The 12521-nt window shown below is 40.2% G+C and overlaps 1 pseudogene; it reads right to left on the reverse strand.

Annotated features, from left to right (window-relative positions):
• LOC102474962 (myosin regulatory light polypeptide 9 pseudogene) overlaps nucleotides 1-12521 on the reverse strand; it is a 14047-nt pseudogene continuing 1526 nt past the window's right edge.

The raw sequence follows: 12521 nt of genomic DNA on the forward strand, positions 1-12521 counted from the left end.
CTACACATTGATTATAGGAAAAAGTTTAGGGCAGGAGAACATGGAAATTGAGAGTATGGATTCCGCACAGGAGGAGGGTATGGTAGCAGGAGGTTGTTCTCGAGACACTCTTCTACTGCTGTAAGTCATTTCAGTGGGCAGCTTCTTCTGATAGAATACAGAAAGAAAACATGCGGTGAATTGCCACAGGCTGGTCTACCATGAAGCCAGTGAAGCCTTACTTACATGGTCCTTTGGGAGGCCCTAGATACGCAGGTGTTCATACACCGTAGTAAAGCCGGAAACAGCAGAAGGAGAGTGCATTGGTTGGAGATCACTGTCTCTCTACATGGCAACTTCTCTCTCGGATTTCCTGTCCTTACAGGTAGATTGTTGTCATGGACATTGACGTGATCCTTTTAAGGGGAAGTTAAGCTGAAAATGTGTCATTTTAAATACAACTTGAAAAGATATTTTAGCATTTTTTTAATATAACAGAAAATAATACATCTTGATTATCAGTAATTTCTAAGATTTACACACTAGGCCTAAATTTATCTTGAAATTTTTGCCCAAGGCTTTTTTATCAGTCTGAAGGCTAACACTGAATAATGCTTTTTATTAACAGATACACTCAATTGGAAATAAAAAATATATGGAAAGTCTTATCTAACCAGCAGAATAACTCCTGGATAAATGCCTCTCTCTTGGATGACTGCTTTGATAGCACTGCGTAGGGACAGAGCTTCCTTTGTGAGAGGGTGAGGGTTGGTAAATGGCTGCATTTCTCTGGTCAAGGTAGTTGAGGTGGTATGCGTGCGATGTACATTAGGATCTGACTTGGTATGATTAAGTTAGGAAGATAAAAGAATATATTGTAGGGACCTGCAGGTGGTGTAGTGGTTAAGGCATGGGATTCCTGGATGGTCCACCACAGTTTGAGTCCTGGACCTGGTGGCTTAAAACTCAAGCTGGGCATGTGTGTGTGGGTGCCCAAGATCCCAAGAGAAAAATGGAGGAGAAGGGATTGTGGCATGGCCATCCTCCCTGGGGTGGGGGTTAGATTTCTCATTTTCTGTCTCTCTGTCTCTCCGGTGAATGCATGTGCCCTGTAGCAAAACCTTCTCTCTCAAAAAAAAAAAAAATGTAATCAAATATTTGATGGGATCTCTTACTGATGCTGAAAAAGTAAATAAACTCACCATGTACATTTTTTTTTGCATGCTGACATCAACACTTGGGGAATTAATTGGGAAATCTATTTGCAGACATATGAATAGAATAGAATAGTTAGTGGACAGTATCAGTAACTACAAATGATTTCTACAAAATAATAAGAGAAAAGATAAATAATCCTATGGAAAACGAACAATTATTATTAAAAGACAATTCATGCCAAAGACAATGGCCAGTAAACTTACCCTTAGTCTCACTGTATTTAGGGAAATGAAAAGTCAGGTTACAGTGGGCTCTCTTTTCACCTCCATCAGATTGACAGGCAGTTAAAATAGTGACGATTCCTTATTTGGCATGAATGTTGGGGAAAAGTGCCCACTCACATAATTGTGGTATACATATGAATTGGTGTAGCCTTTACATGAGTCATCTGGCAGGATCTATAAAGCTTAAATATACACATAGCCTTTGACAGCAATACAACTTTTGGGACTCTACCCTAAAAAAACTTTTATCACTCCCATTAAGGATGTATGTCTAATGCTATGTAATTGGCAATAGTAACAAATTGGAAATAAAAGGGCTGCCAATTAAAGAGGAGAATGATTCAATACATAGTGATACATCAATTACATAGAACTTTATGCATTCGTTAGAAGGAAGAGGTTAGAGCTTTACCTGCTGGCTAGGGTATTTTCAGGATACATTGTTCTGTGAGAAATGCAGGTTGAAGAAAGGTATATAAAATCTGATCACACCAAGAGTGAACAATGCCAAGAAGCCTTTAGATCTGATTACATATGTGTGGAAAAGACGGTAATAAACCCATAAGGATACTAGCATTGGTTATCTTGCATGTGCTGATCAGGCAAAGGAAAGACGATGAAAGAGACCAAAAATAAGACTTTAAGGAATAAGGAAGTTCCAAGATTCAAGAAGCATATTCTATATAACTTAATTAATACAAAATGCAAAAGTATGAGTATAGATGTACATATATGCAAAAAGGAATGTTAAATATCACATTTTAAATACAGTCTCTGTAGGAACTGAATTGTATATTCCCAAGTTCTGTGGTGAAGCCCTAGTCCTCAGTGTGACTGTACTTGGAAATAGGGCTCTTAAGGAGGTAATTAAGGTTGAATGAGGTTACAGGGTGGAGCCCTGACACCATATGAGTGTGAGAGGAAGAGGCATCCAGGATATGCATGCCCAGAGGAAATCCTGTGTGAGGATAGAGTGAGGAGGCCCTCTGCAAAGTAAGGAGGGAAACCGCAGGAGAAGCCACACCAACTGACACCTTAACCTTGGGGCTTCCAACCTCCAGAACCCTGAGAAATAAAGTACTATTGTTCCAGTCATCCTTGTGTATTTCGTTATGATAGACTTTGAAAACTAATACTGTCATCAACATGTCAATGTGGGTCCACTCAACATTTCAGTTGATTCTGTACTTATTTCCTGAGATGTGTCTATACTATACGATATGTTTTAAAATAAAAATAAATTATTTAGACTCTTTATTTAAAAATATTAAAATGAGAGAAAACTAAAAGGAACAGAAAGTAGTAGACACTGAAATTCAAAGGTTGTATAATTTTAGGGCCAGGATTAGCAGATTAGGAACTAAAGTCATGACTCGCATAGTGAGAGAGAGGAGCAGAGGTGCCCAAAGGAAACATGGGGGGAAAGAGCGAGGAGATGACAGATCAGCTGCTCAGAGAGAAGCAGAGATGGAGACTAGATGGCCTTGGAGGAAATCAAAGAATGTTCTTGACTTCTTTGTGGATAGATGGTACCTAATTACTGTTTTTGGACTTTCATAAGAAATCCAATTTCAGCCTTTGGTCGAAGAAGAGATTTCAGATATTTTCCATCAAATTTGCAGAGTAAAAGCTACATCAAGCATCTTCCATTTTCTTGATGGCCTCCAATATCTTTCCAAGACATTCCTCTGCTAATCCTTTTGATTCCTTGAATCTAATCTCTGACATGAATCTCAATGTCTACTAGAAACATGTTAACAATTTATGAATATTTTGTTGCAGAGAAATCTCATTATCACTCTTTAAAATCTTAAGTAGATTGAAAAATCTGGTTTTTCAGAGCGTCCCAAGTGTATCCATGGTCAAGGCTCTGAGCTCTGAAATCCTCACACTGAAGGCTCCATACCTCTTCTTTAGTATTCCTCTTTATGAAGCTATCGCCAGTTCCTTCAAGTAGGTCTTGAGCTTTGGTGGGACTAAGGGTTCCTGATCACTTCAACTGAAAGATAAATGGGAACCAATATTTATTTGGAAAAAAAAAAGATTTGGTTGAAGAAAAGATTTCAGAGATAGTATTTTCTATGAAAGTTACAGAATAAAAGTGACGTTAAGCATTTCCAGAGTTTCTCTGATGGCCTAAAATGAATCAGTATTTTATTTAAGGTTTTGTTGAATCAGTCAAGACCTCGGTGACTTACTGTCACTGCTACCTAGATGTCTCCTGATTCCTGCCTCTTTATCGCTAATATAACCTTCAAGGTTTGATGGACTTAAATAACTTTCTCAAGATTGTCACTGCCCAAGACCCTAAAATAGTCACAATCCTTGGTGAACTTTAGTGGGTTTGCCATGGCAACAGTTAGTCATTGCATGCTTATCTTACCTGTTAGTTCTCCCAACAACTGCTGATGAAGTTGGGTCACACCTTGCTTTCTCTTCACATGCCATTAACATTTACCACATATGCATGTGCTATTTTACCCACAGAGTCTCTTTTCTTCTCATTCTTCACATACATAAGTACTCCCCTGATCTAGAATCAATGTTACATCTTTCTTTCACCCTGAATCTTTTCTGAACACTCCATATTGCATTTAAGCTACCCACCCCTGCTTGACTTCCCCAAGCCCTCAGAATATATTCCACACAGTTTAGTCAGATATTTGGTTGTAAAAGTAATAGAGTCTTATTTATAAAACTGTCGGGAATAAAACCCCAAACCCTCTAAGCCTTGAAGGAGGGCTGCTATGTCGACCTATGGATGGGCTGCTATGTTGACCTATGGGTGGGCTGCTCACCCACCGGCCTTAGAATCACAGCTTGTGAGAGATTCTATCACTCACACGGGTGCTCTCCAGAACCCTGATTTCATGCCAGGAGAAAGAGATGTGCTGGCTTCCCAACCACAGGCTCTGTCACCCCACACGCATAGGCTGGCTGTCAGTTATTTTCTCTTTTACCAGACTGTGCTTTTAGGGACATGACGTGATGCCGGCACATTGCACTGGAGCCCCTAACCACTTAAAATGTCTCTGTTTACTCGACAGTCTTCAGTGTGAAAGTGTATGGAGTTAATTAACACTCTTCCCTGAAACCCAGTCATTGAACATAAACTATGAGAAACAGGGCCGGATTCCCATCCTAATAAAACTAGACAACTGGAACTCATGGTTTGTGACAACATTTTTGCCAGCTAGAGGAAAATGGCTTAAATGGGAAAAGACGCTGAAAAGTGATGGCGATGTTTAGATTTCAAGGATACATACAGTTCTCTAAAAATAACCTAGAGTGCCCTAAAGGGAGAGGAGGGAAAGAAAGTAGAAATGGCAATATGTTGGCTAGCTTTGGAGCTATAAGCTAAGACAGATATAAATAAATAATCCCATGTGTGAACTGATTATATACAGGGCTTCCCTGTGAGTGGTGGGACCCATACTGACCTGCCTTCTGCCAGGCAGAGTGGAGAACAGACTGGGGCACTGGTATATTTAAGTCCCATATGACTGTTTCCCCAAAAGCTTGTTTTCCACAGCTTAGTATAAAAGCAGGGTCCAATGCGTGGAGGATCCTTGTTCCTCATCAGTCCATGCTGACTTCTTACACTGTGTTTACCATGAGACATTCTCCCACACGCCATGCGGCTGATGCTAAGCCGGTGTGATCTGATGTGTTCCATAGGCTGTTGATGGCTTCTGTTCCCTCAGTGTGTCAGCAGTTCATCCTGACTGATCAGCAAGTGGGACGTGCTATTTATGAAATATTTTGATTAATGTACTACTGATTAAATATTCTGACTAATGTTGGGGCTAAGAAAACACCCCCAAATCTGACACCTTAGCATGTGAATGTTTTGAACTAAAGGAGATTGGAAGGCCTCAGGAGCACGGTCCTCGGACCTTCTTCCCTTCTCTGTCCTGCTTCATTTCCTCCTCTGAAGTAAGTCACAGAAACCACAGTTCCTCTTCCCCACAGTGTGTGATGGAAACTAGAAATGCTTTCCCCAAAGCAAGTCATAAAACCCAGGAAGGTCTCTCTGACCTCCTTGCCTCACACCCTAGAGGAAAAAGTGCTGCACAGGCACAGAATATCTTTTTTTTTTTTAGAGGTTTTCTCTATAGGGCGCGTGTGCTCGCCAGACAGACAGAGAGAGACACAGAGACAGAAAGCGAGAAATCACCCCCCCAGGGAGGATGGTCACGCCGCAATCCCTTCTCCTCTCAGGATCTTGGGCACGCACACACACGTGCCCGGCGTGAGTTTTAAGCCACCGGGTCCGGGATGCGAACCGCGACTGACTACATGGGAGTCCAGCGACATAGCCATTACGCTAACTGCTGGTTCCCTCAGGCCCAGAATATCTGAAAAGAAAAGCCTGTCTTGAGTATGTCCTTAAGTATATGACCATTTGGTCCTTTTTGTCCACTCACATTTTTTTTTCTTTTTTTTTGCTTTCTTTTCTTCCATTTTGCCAGAGGGTATGTGTCCTCCCCAGAGAGAGAGGAGGACTGAGAAAGCACTCCCATGGGGAATGACCACATCACAGTCCCTTCTCTACCTCTCCTTCCAGGATTTGGGGCAAGCCTGCACACATGCTCTACTGCCAGTCTGGAACTCAAACCATATGGTCATTCGGTGAGATCCAGCTGCCTTAGCCACCACTGGCTGGCCCTGCCCAACCACAGTTCTACACTGCTTTTGATTCTTCATTCAATGTAAGTATAAAAAAATCAGTTTTCTCTCGGTCTCTGGGTCTTCATTTCTGTAGGTTCCTATGTCATGTAAAACTTTGATTAAATAAATTTGCTACACTTTTCTCTTGGGAATCTGTCTTTTGTTACAGAATGTTGACTGTGGCCCTTATGATGGGTGAGGAAAAGTATGACACCTTTCTTTCTGTGCATCACCGTCCTCACACACAAAGCCACCTCATGTAAACACTGCTTATAGACCACATCACTTTTAGAGAGCGTAACATCGATGTTATTACATGCTTTTGCTCTAAGAAAATTACTGTCAACTATACTATATATCACACAGCTGTCCTCTCTATATGATACTCCCAACAAAACATGAGTGCCCAGTGAAACCTTGATAAAAAACTTAGTCCAGCATTTCATAAAGATCATGTACCATGGAGACCATGCAATAACCAAGAGCTTCCACCTTAAATGGTTATTTGCTATTCACTATAATTATACACATACATGAATACACATGTTTACAAAAGAAAGCATTTTTGTCCTTTGCACATGCTGTTGTGTGTGCACGTGGTGTTGCTGGAGGGAGGAGAGGGAAGGCAATGGGGGAGACAAATGAAGGACCATTGAATGTCTCTTTAGGAGAGTATACAACGGAAGTCTTCTAATGTCTTGGGATCAGCATCATGAATATGGGTTCTGGTTGCTATACAAAAAAGTAATGAAGTCATTTCTAAAATATGCCAGAGTAAAAGAAATAACGTCTTTCATAGTTTTGATATACAGTGTGACTTAAGCTTATGGCTATGACATTATATTCCACTTACTTGTTTAAAGGAGTCCAACACTCTGCGGGCACTTCTGACAAACACACATTCTTCAAGATTCCTCTTCAGCAAGAGCCTGAAGTGGCTCCTGACCCTGGTTCCCCTTAATGGTGGGTGCCCCTTAGTAAACGAATACAGTGGAAGCAGACAGGTACTTACTTACCAGGCCCTTCAAAGTACAGCATTTAAGCTGTTTTGAAGAACCACTCACTGCTGAAGCTGCTGTAGAAGTCTATGAGTTTGTTAAAGACCACTGCTTTCTAGACTTCAGTGGGCCACTGTTGTTTCAGCTTAATGGGCAACCATTTTTACTCTTCCAAAACTAGCACCTCGGCTTTCGTTTGGGGACACGGTTCTTTCTGAAGTTTGAATCTGTAAGAAACTTTAGCTCTCCCAGAGCAAGCACACCACTCAACACATTTTCCTTTTATTCTCCTGGTGATAGAAGCTGCTTTGGAGGTAACACTGGAAATGCATACTTAGCACTTACTAGATGCCAAACTCTGTTTTATGATTTTAGATGTGTTAAGTAATTTTATCCCACAAATAATCCAGGAAATGGGGGCATATTTTACAGAAGACAAAATTAAAGTTCAGAGATATTAAATATAATAACTTGACTGAAAACACATAATTACTAAGCCCTGAACCACAACATGAATATATTGTTTCAGCTATAGAGTTTATGATCTTTTTTTTTTTTGGAGAGGTTTTTGCTATAGGGTGCGTGCGCTCACCAGACCACAGAGAGACAGAGACAGAGAAACAGAAAGCGAGAAATCACTCCCCAGGGGGGATGGCCATGCCGCAATCCCTTCCCCTCCATTCTCCTCTCGGGATCTTGGGCACGCACGCACACGCTCCCAGTGTGAGTTTAAACCACCGGGTCCGGGACACGAACCGCAGTCGACTACGTGGGAGTCCAACAACATAGCCATTATGCTAACTGCTGGTTCCAGAGTTTGTGATCTTAACCCAAGACCATGTAAGATTAATTCTAAAAATTATGCTGGAAAGGAAATAGTGTCTTGGTGTGGAATTGCTATGTCATTAGGGTGCATGCCTGGAGAACTGGTAGCCATCTTGCTATTCAGAAGGGAGGAGCTGCTGAGATTGATGGTAACAGAGGAAATCAGAGCCAAGAGGTAGATCCTATCACACTATTTGAAACTGATATCCTCCTTTGAATGCTAAATGTCATGAATCATTAAATCCATTTTAAAATGTTTAATTGTTTAAGCTACTTTAAATTGGGTTCCTTTGATGTATGACTGGGATTCCCCACCTATACATATGTCCTTAACGTGAATCCTGATAATGGGGTACTGAGATTTGAAGGAGTGTATAGGAGAAGGAGTGAAAAACGAAGGAAATGTGTAATAACTCCATCTGAGGCTGCATTATGTAAAAGTCTTCTACCTGCTCCTGACTTAATAATCTGGACTGTAACTGTCCATTGGAGTTCATTTAGTTTGGGCTTCAACCTACAACATTATATAAAGAGGTTATTTATTTTTTAAGTTAAAACAGATAAAAACTAAAACCAACAGCTATCTACCTATGCTGATAAGAAAGAAAGGGACATTATAGTCTTGAAAAGAGGAAAAAGATAAGATGAAAGTGTTCTGCCTGGAATGGATATGGGGAGATCCAGTGACTCTTTTCCAGTTACCTCTTTCTTTACCTCCCTTTCCATGAGAATCTTGTACAGTTAATTTTACATTCTCTACTGCGGCCAAGGCTGGGCATATATAGCATTTTATGTTGCTGAGATAGAAGCAGAGCTCTTTTATTGGGAGCTCTGGAAAATATTTTTTTTGATAAAAAAATAAGTGCATCTGAGGCTTTACACACCCGTCTTACTCTTACGGTGAACATGGGAATAGTTCTTCAAACTGTTATGATGGGGAAAGCAAATTCTCAAAAGAACAGTAGGTCATAAAGACAAGATAGCATTATCAAAGACTGTCTAACTCGAGGTTTCTTTTTCTTTTTTTTTCCTCTTAGATGAGATAATTAAATACTTTTATTGCTTATCCCATGATTACTTGAAGCCCACTCTGTGTTTGATGGGTATTTTGTTACTTCCCACGAAATACATTTCTGACTAATACAGAGACCACAGGTAGAAGCATGACCAATGTCCACACTATTTTTCTTATACTATAATCCTCCTTCACCAGTGTTTTATTGCCTTTTCTTCAATTAAAATGAGATATAGTCCAGCAGTGATTTATTTCAAGATGATTGTACATAACATAAATGTATATTTAGTATTGGGTCATCAGTAAAGTTATGAGCCATTTTTGCATGGACAAAAACATCATTGCTTTCTCAATGACTTAATATATGTGGACATATAATATACATAAAATATTAACATTAGTGGACAAATAGGACTTATGCTAGTTAAATAATTTGTTACTTTTTCATTTCTTTGGTCTCTTGTACTTTGTCCTCTCTTTGAATCTTCTTCTGACCTTTCCCTAGTCTTCTTTTTCCTCTCTTTCAATTTTAAAGGATTTTTAAGAATTATTTTTATTTAATTTTATTTATGTATATTTTTTAATATGATGAGCGAGAGCGAGAAGGAGAAAGAGAGAAAGTGAGGATACAAGCTGCAAGGTCTGGGACTTGAACTCTGGTCAGCCATGTGGGAGTCTAATGTCCCAACCACCACGCCACCTGATGGACCCTCATCTAATGCCCCAACCACCACGCCACCTGATGGACCCTCATTTTTGTCTCTTAGTACAGTAGTATACAATCAGGCACAGGAGTAATTGGTTTTGCTATTCTGGCTGGCTGCATTACATAAGAATATAAATCCACCAGAGAGTGCTACTGCTCTGTTGCTTAGGTTGAAGGAAAGTATAACATCGAGATTTGTGTGTGTGTGTTTGTGTGTATGTGTGTGTGTGCCAATGTGAAGCTTACATATGGCACCTTTTATACATCCAAAAAGGTGCATGAAGTGAAAGACCAACTATGTATTTTTAAGATTAAATCTAAAATCTTTGACTTCTAAGCTCTCTCATCACGATCACTTCAGACTTTGAAAAAACAGTTCTACTTATTCATCAAACAATTTAAAACTTTTAGCAATAAATGAAATAAATTATGACAGATTTTTACTCAAATATTGTAGCTGCCTTATTTTCTTAGATGTTCTTTTTAATATCAATTTTCCAAAGCTCAAGAGTAGCTAAAAATCATTTCTTTTGGAAATATCTATCATATGGCAATTGGAAGAGAATCAATTTTTCATGATTTAAATTTTATTCATTCATCCAGTGACATGTTATAAGCACTATCTATCATCCAGACTTAGCAATAGATCCTAGGGGTAAGGTAAAGAACATGACAGGCATATAGTCAGTTGGGGAATAGAGCTAATGAACAGGTAATTAGGAATGCAATGAGTATTAGAAATGAGGAATTATGAATACATGGAAGAGAGGGTTCCATCCTGATCTGGAATGTCAGAGTTCCATCCAGGAGTAGTGTTTCTGATACTTGCATTAGTTTACTATTGTTGTAACAAATGCACGCAAACACAGTATCTTAAAACAAAATATTATCTTACAGTTATAGAGGTCAAAAATGTCCAAATAGGCCTCCGTGGCTAAAATCAAAGCATCAGTAGGGCTGCATCTCTTTCTGAAGTCTTTAGGGAGACTCCATTTTCTTGTCTTTGTAGTTTCTAGAGAAATTCTGCATTCCTTCGCTCATCGTCATCTTCTGTTTTCAAAGCCAGCCATGGCTCTCACATTCATCACTCGGTTTCAGGCTCTCTTGCCTGTCTTTCATATTTTAATAGATGCTTATTTCTCAAGACACGCATGTGGGCACACGTGTACCTCTGACAGGGTCTCACCATGCCACAGTTCCCCACACAACCCTCTCTAGCTTCTCAGTCAGCTAAAAATCACAGCCTCCCCTGGCATGTGCTGGCCTGGGATCTTAACCCAGTGTCTTTCCATGTGGGTCCAGCGTTGCAGAGTGGTAGCCTACCGTCAGTGCCACATGGCTGTGCCTCTTCTTTTCTTTCTTTCTTTTTTTTTGCTTCACATTTAAAAGTCACTCTGAAGGTTAGCTCCGTAACACAGCAGGTAAGCACAGCACACTGGAGCTGGATCCCACATGACCAACTGCACTTTGAACCCCTGACAACTTGAGAAACATGCTGAGCATGTGTGTGGGTATGTACCCCAAATCTTGACAGGATGGAGAAATGGACAAAAGGGGATTGTGCTGTGACTATTGTCCATGTGGGATGTTTTACTTTTCTCTCTGGTGATTACATGCACCCTCTGATCATTTAAATGAATGGATGAATGAATGGATGAATAGATAAATAAGTAAATAAAAAAAGACCCCTTGTGATTACATTGTGTCTGCTTGTATAATCCAGGATAAATTTCTTATCTTAATGTCTGCTGGTTCCTTAATTCCATCTGCGATTTTACTCAGTTTCCCTCTCTGTTTAACGATACATGCACATGTTCCAAGAAGTAGGACACAGATGTCTCTGGGGGCATCATTATTCTTTTTACTTAATATATGAAGAATGAATAGGACACAGGGGATAAAGAGGAATTCAGCTTGAAGGAAGGTATGCGTGAAGGATCTGAACTAAGAAAGACTGTGGCATGTACAACGAAAACTCCCAGATGCCAAGTCTGACAGGAAGGAGGTAGATCTTCAGTGGGTTTTGCCCACATTTGCAACCTCTGTGTGAAAGTCCATTCTCTCCCAAACACGCATGTGGAAACTTAATCTCCAGTTCAATGGTATTAAATTATGAGGCTTTGGAGAGATAATTAGCATTAGATAAAGGCATTGGCATGGGTCCTCCCCATAGGATTTGTGGTTTTGTAAGAAGGAAGAGAGGGACCAGCAGGTGGCATACTGGTTAAGGTGCTGGACTCCCACATGGTCAACTCTGGTTTAAGTTCTGGGCTGGGCAGCTTGAAGCTCAGACTGGGTGTATTTGCGTGCATGTCTAAAATCCTGGCAGAAGAATAGAGGAGAAGGGATTGCAGCATGGCCATCATCCCTGAAGGGTAGTTTCTCACTTTCTCTCTCTGTCTTTCTCTGTGTCTCTGGTGAGCACACAAGCACTATAGCAAAAAACAAAACAAAACAAAACAAAAAACAAACACAAACAAACAAACAAAACAAAACAAAACAAAACAAAAACAAACCCCCCCAAAACAAGACAGAAAAAACCCCCCCTGCTAAAACGAAGAAAAGAAAACAATGAAATAAACCTTGAAGAGAGACCTCTTCTGACACACACTCAAGCTGTTTCTTCATGGATGCCCTTTGCCATGTTAGGATACAACATGAAGGCCCCTACCAGAAAGCCCTCCATTTTGGTCTTTTCAGCCTACAGAACCATGAGCTAAAAATACCTTTTTTCTTTATAAATGACCCAGTTTGTGGTATCAGTTACAGCAACAGAGAATGGACTAAGAAGTTCAGTAATCTCTACTCAGCTCACAGTTTCTTCTCACACCAGGTGTGTGTGCGTGCGTGCCCAAGATCCCGAGAGGAGAATGGAGGAGAAGGGA

Source organism: Tupaia chinensis, unplaced genomic scaffold (assembly GCF_000334495.1).
Source record: "Tupaia chinensis unplaced genomic scaffold, TupChi_1.0 Scaffold000364_1, whole genome shotgun sequence".
In the NCBI taxonomy this organism is placed as follows: domain Eukaryota; kingdom Metazoa; phylum Chordata; class Mammalia; order Scandentia; family Tupaiidae; genus Tupaia; species Tupaia belangeri.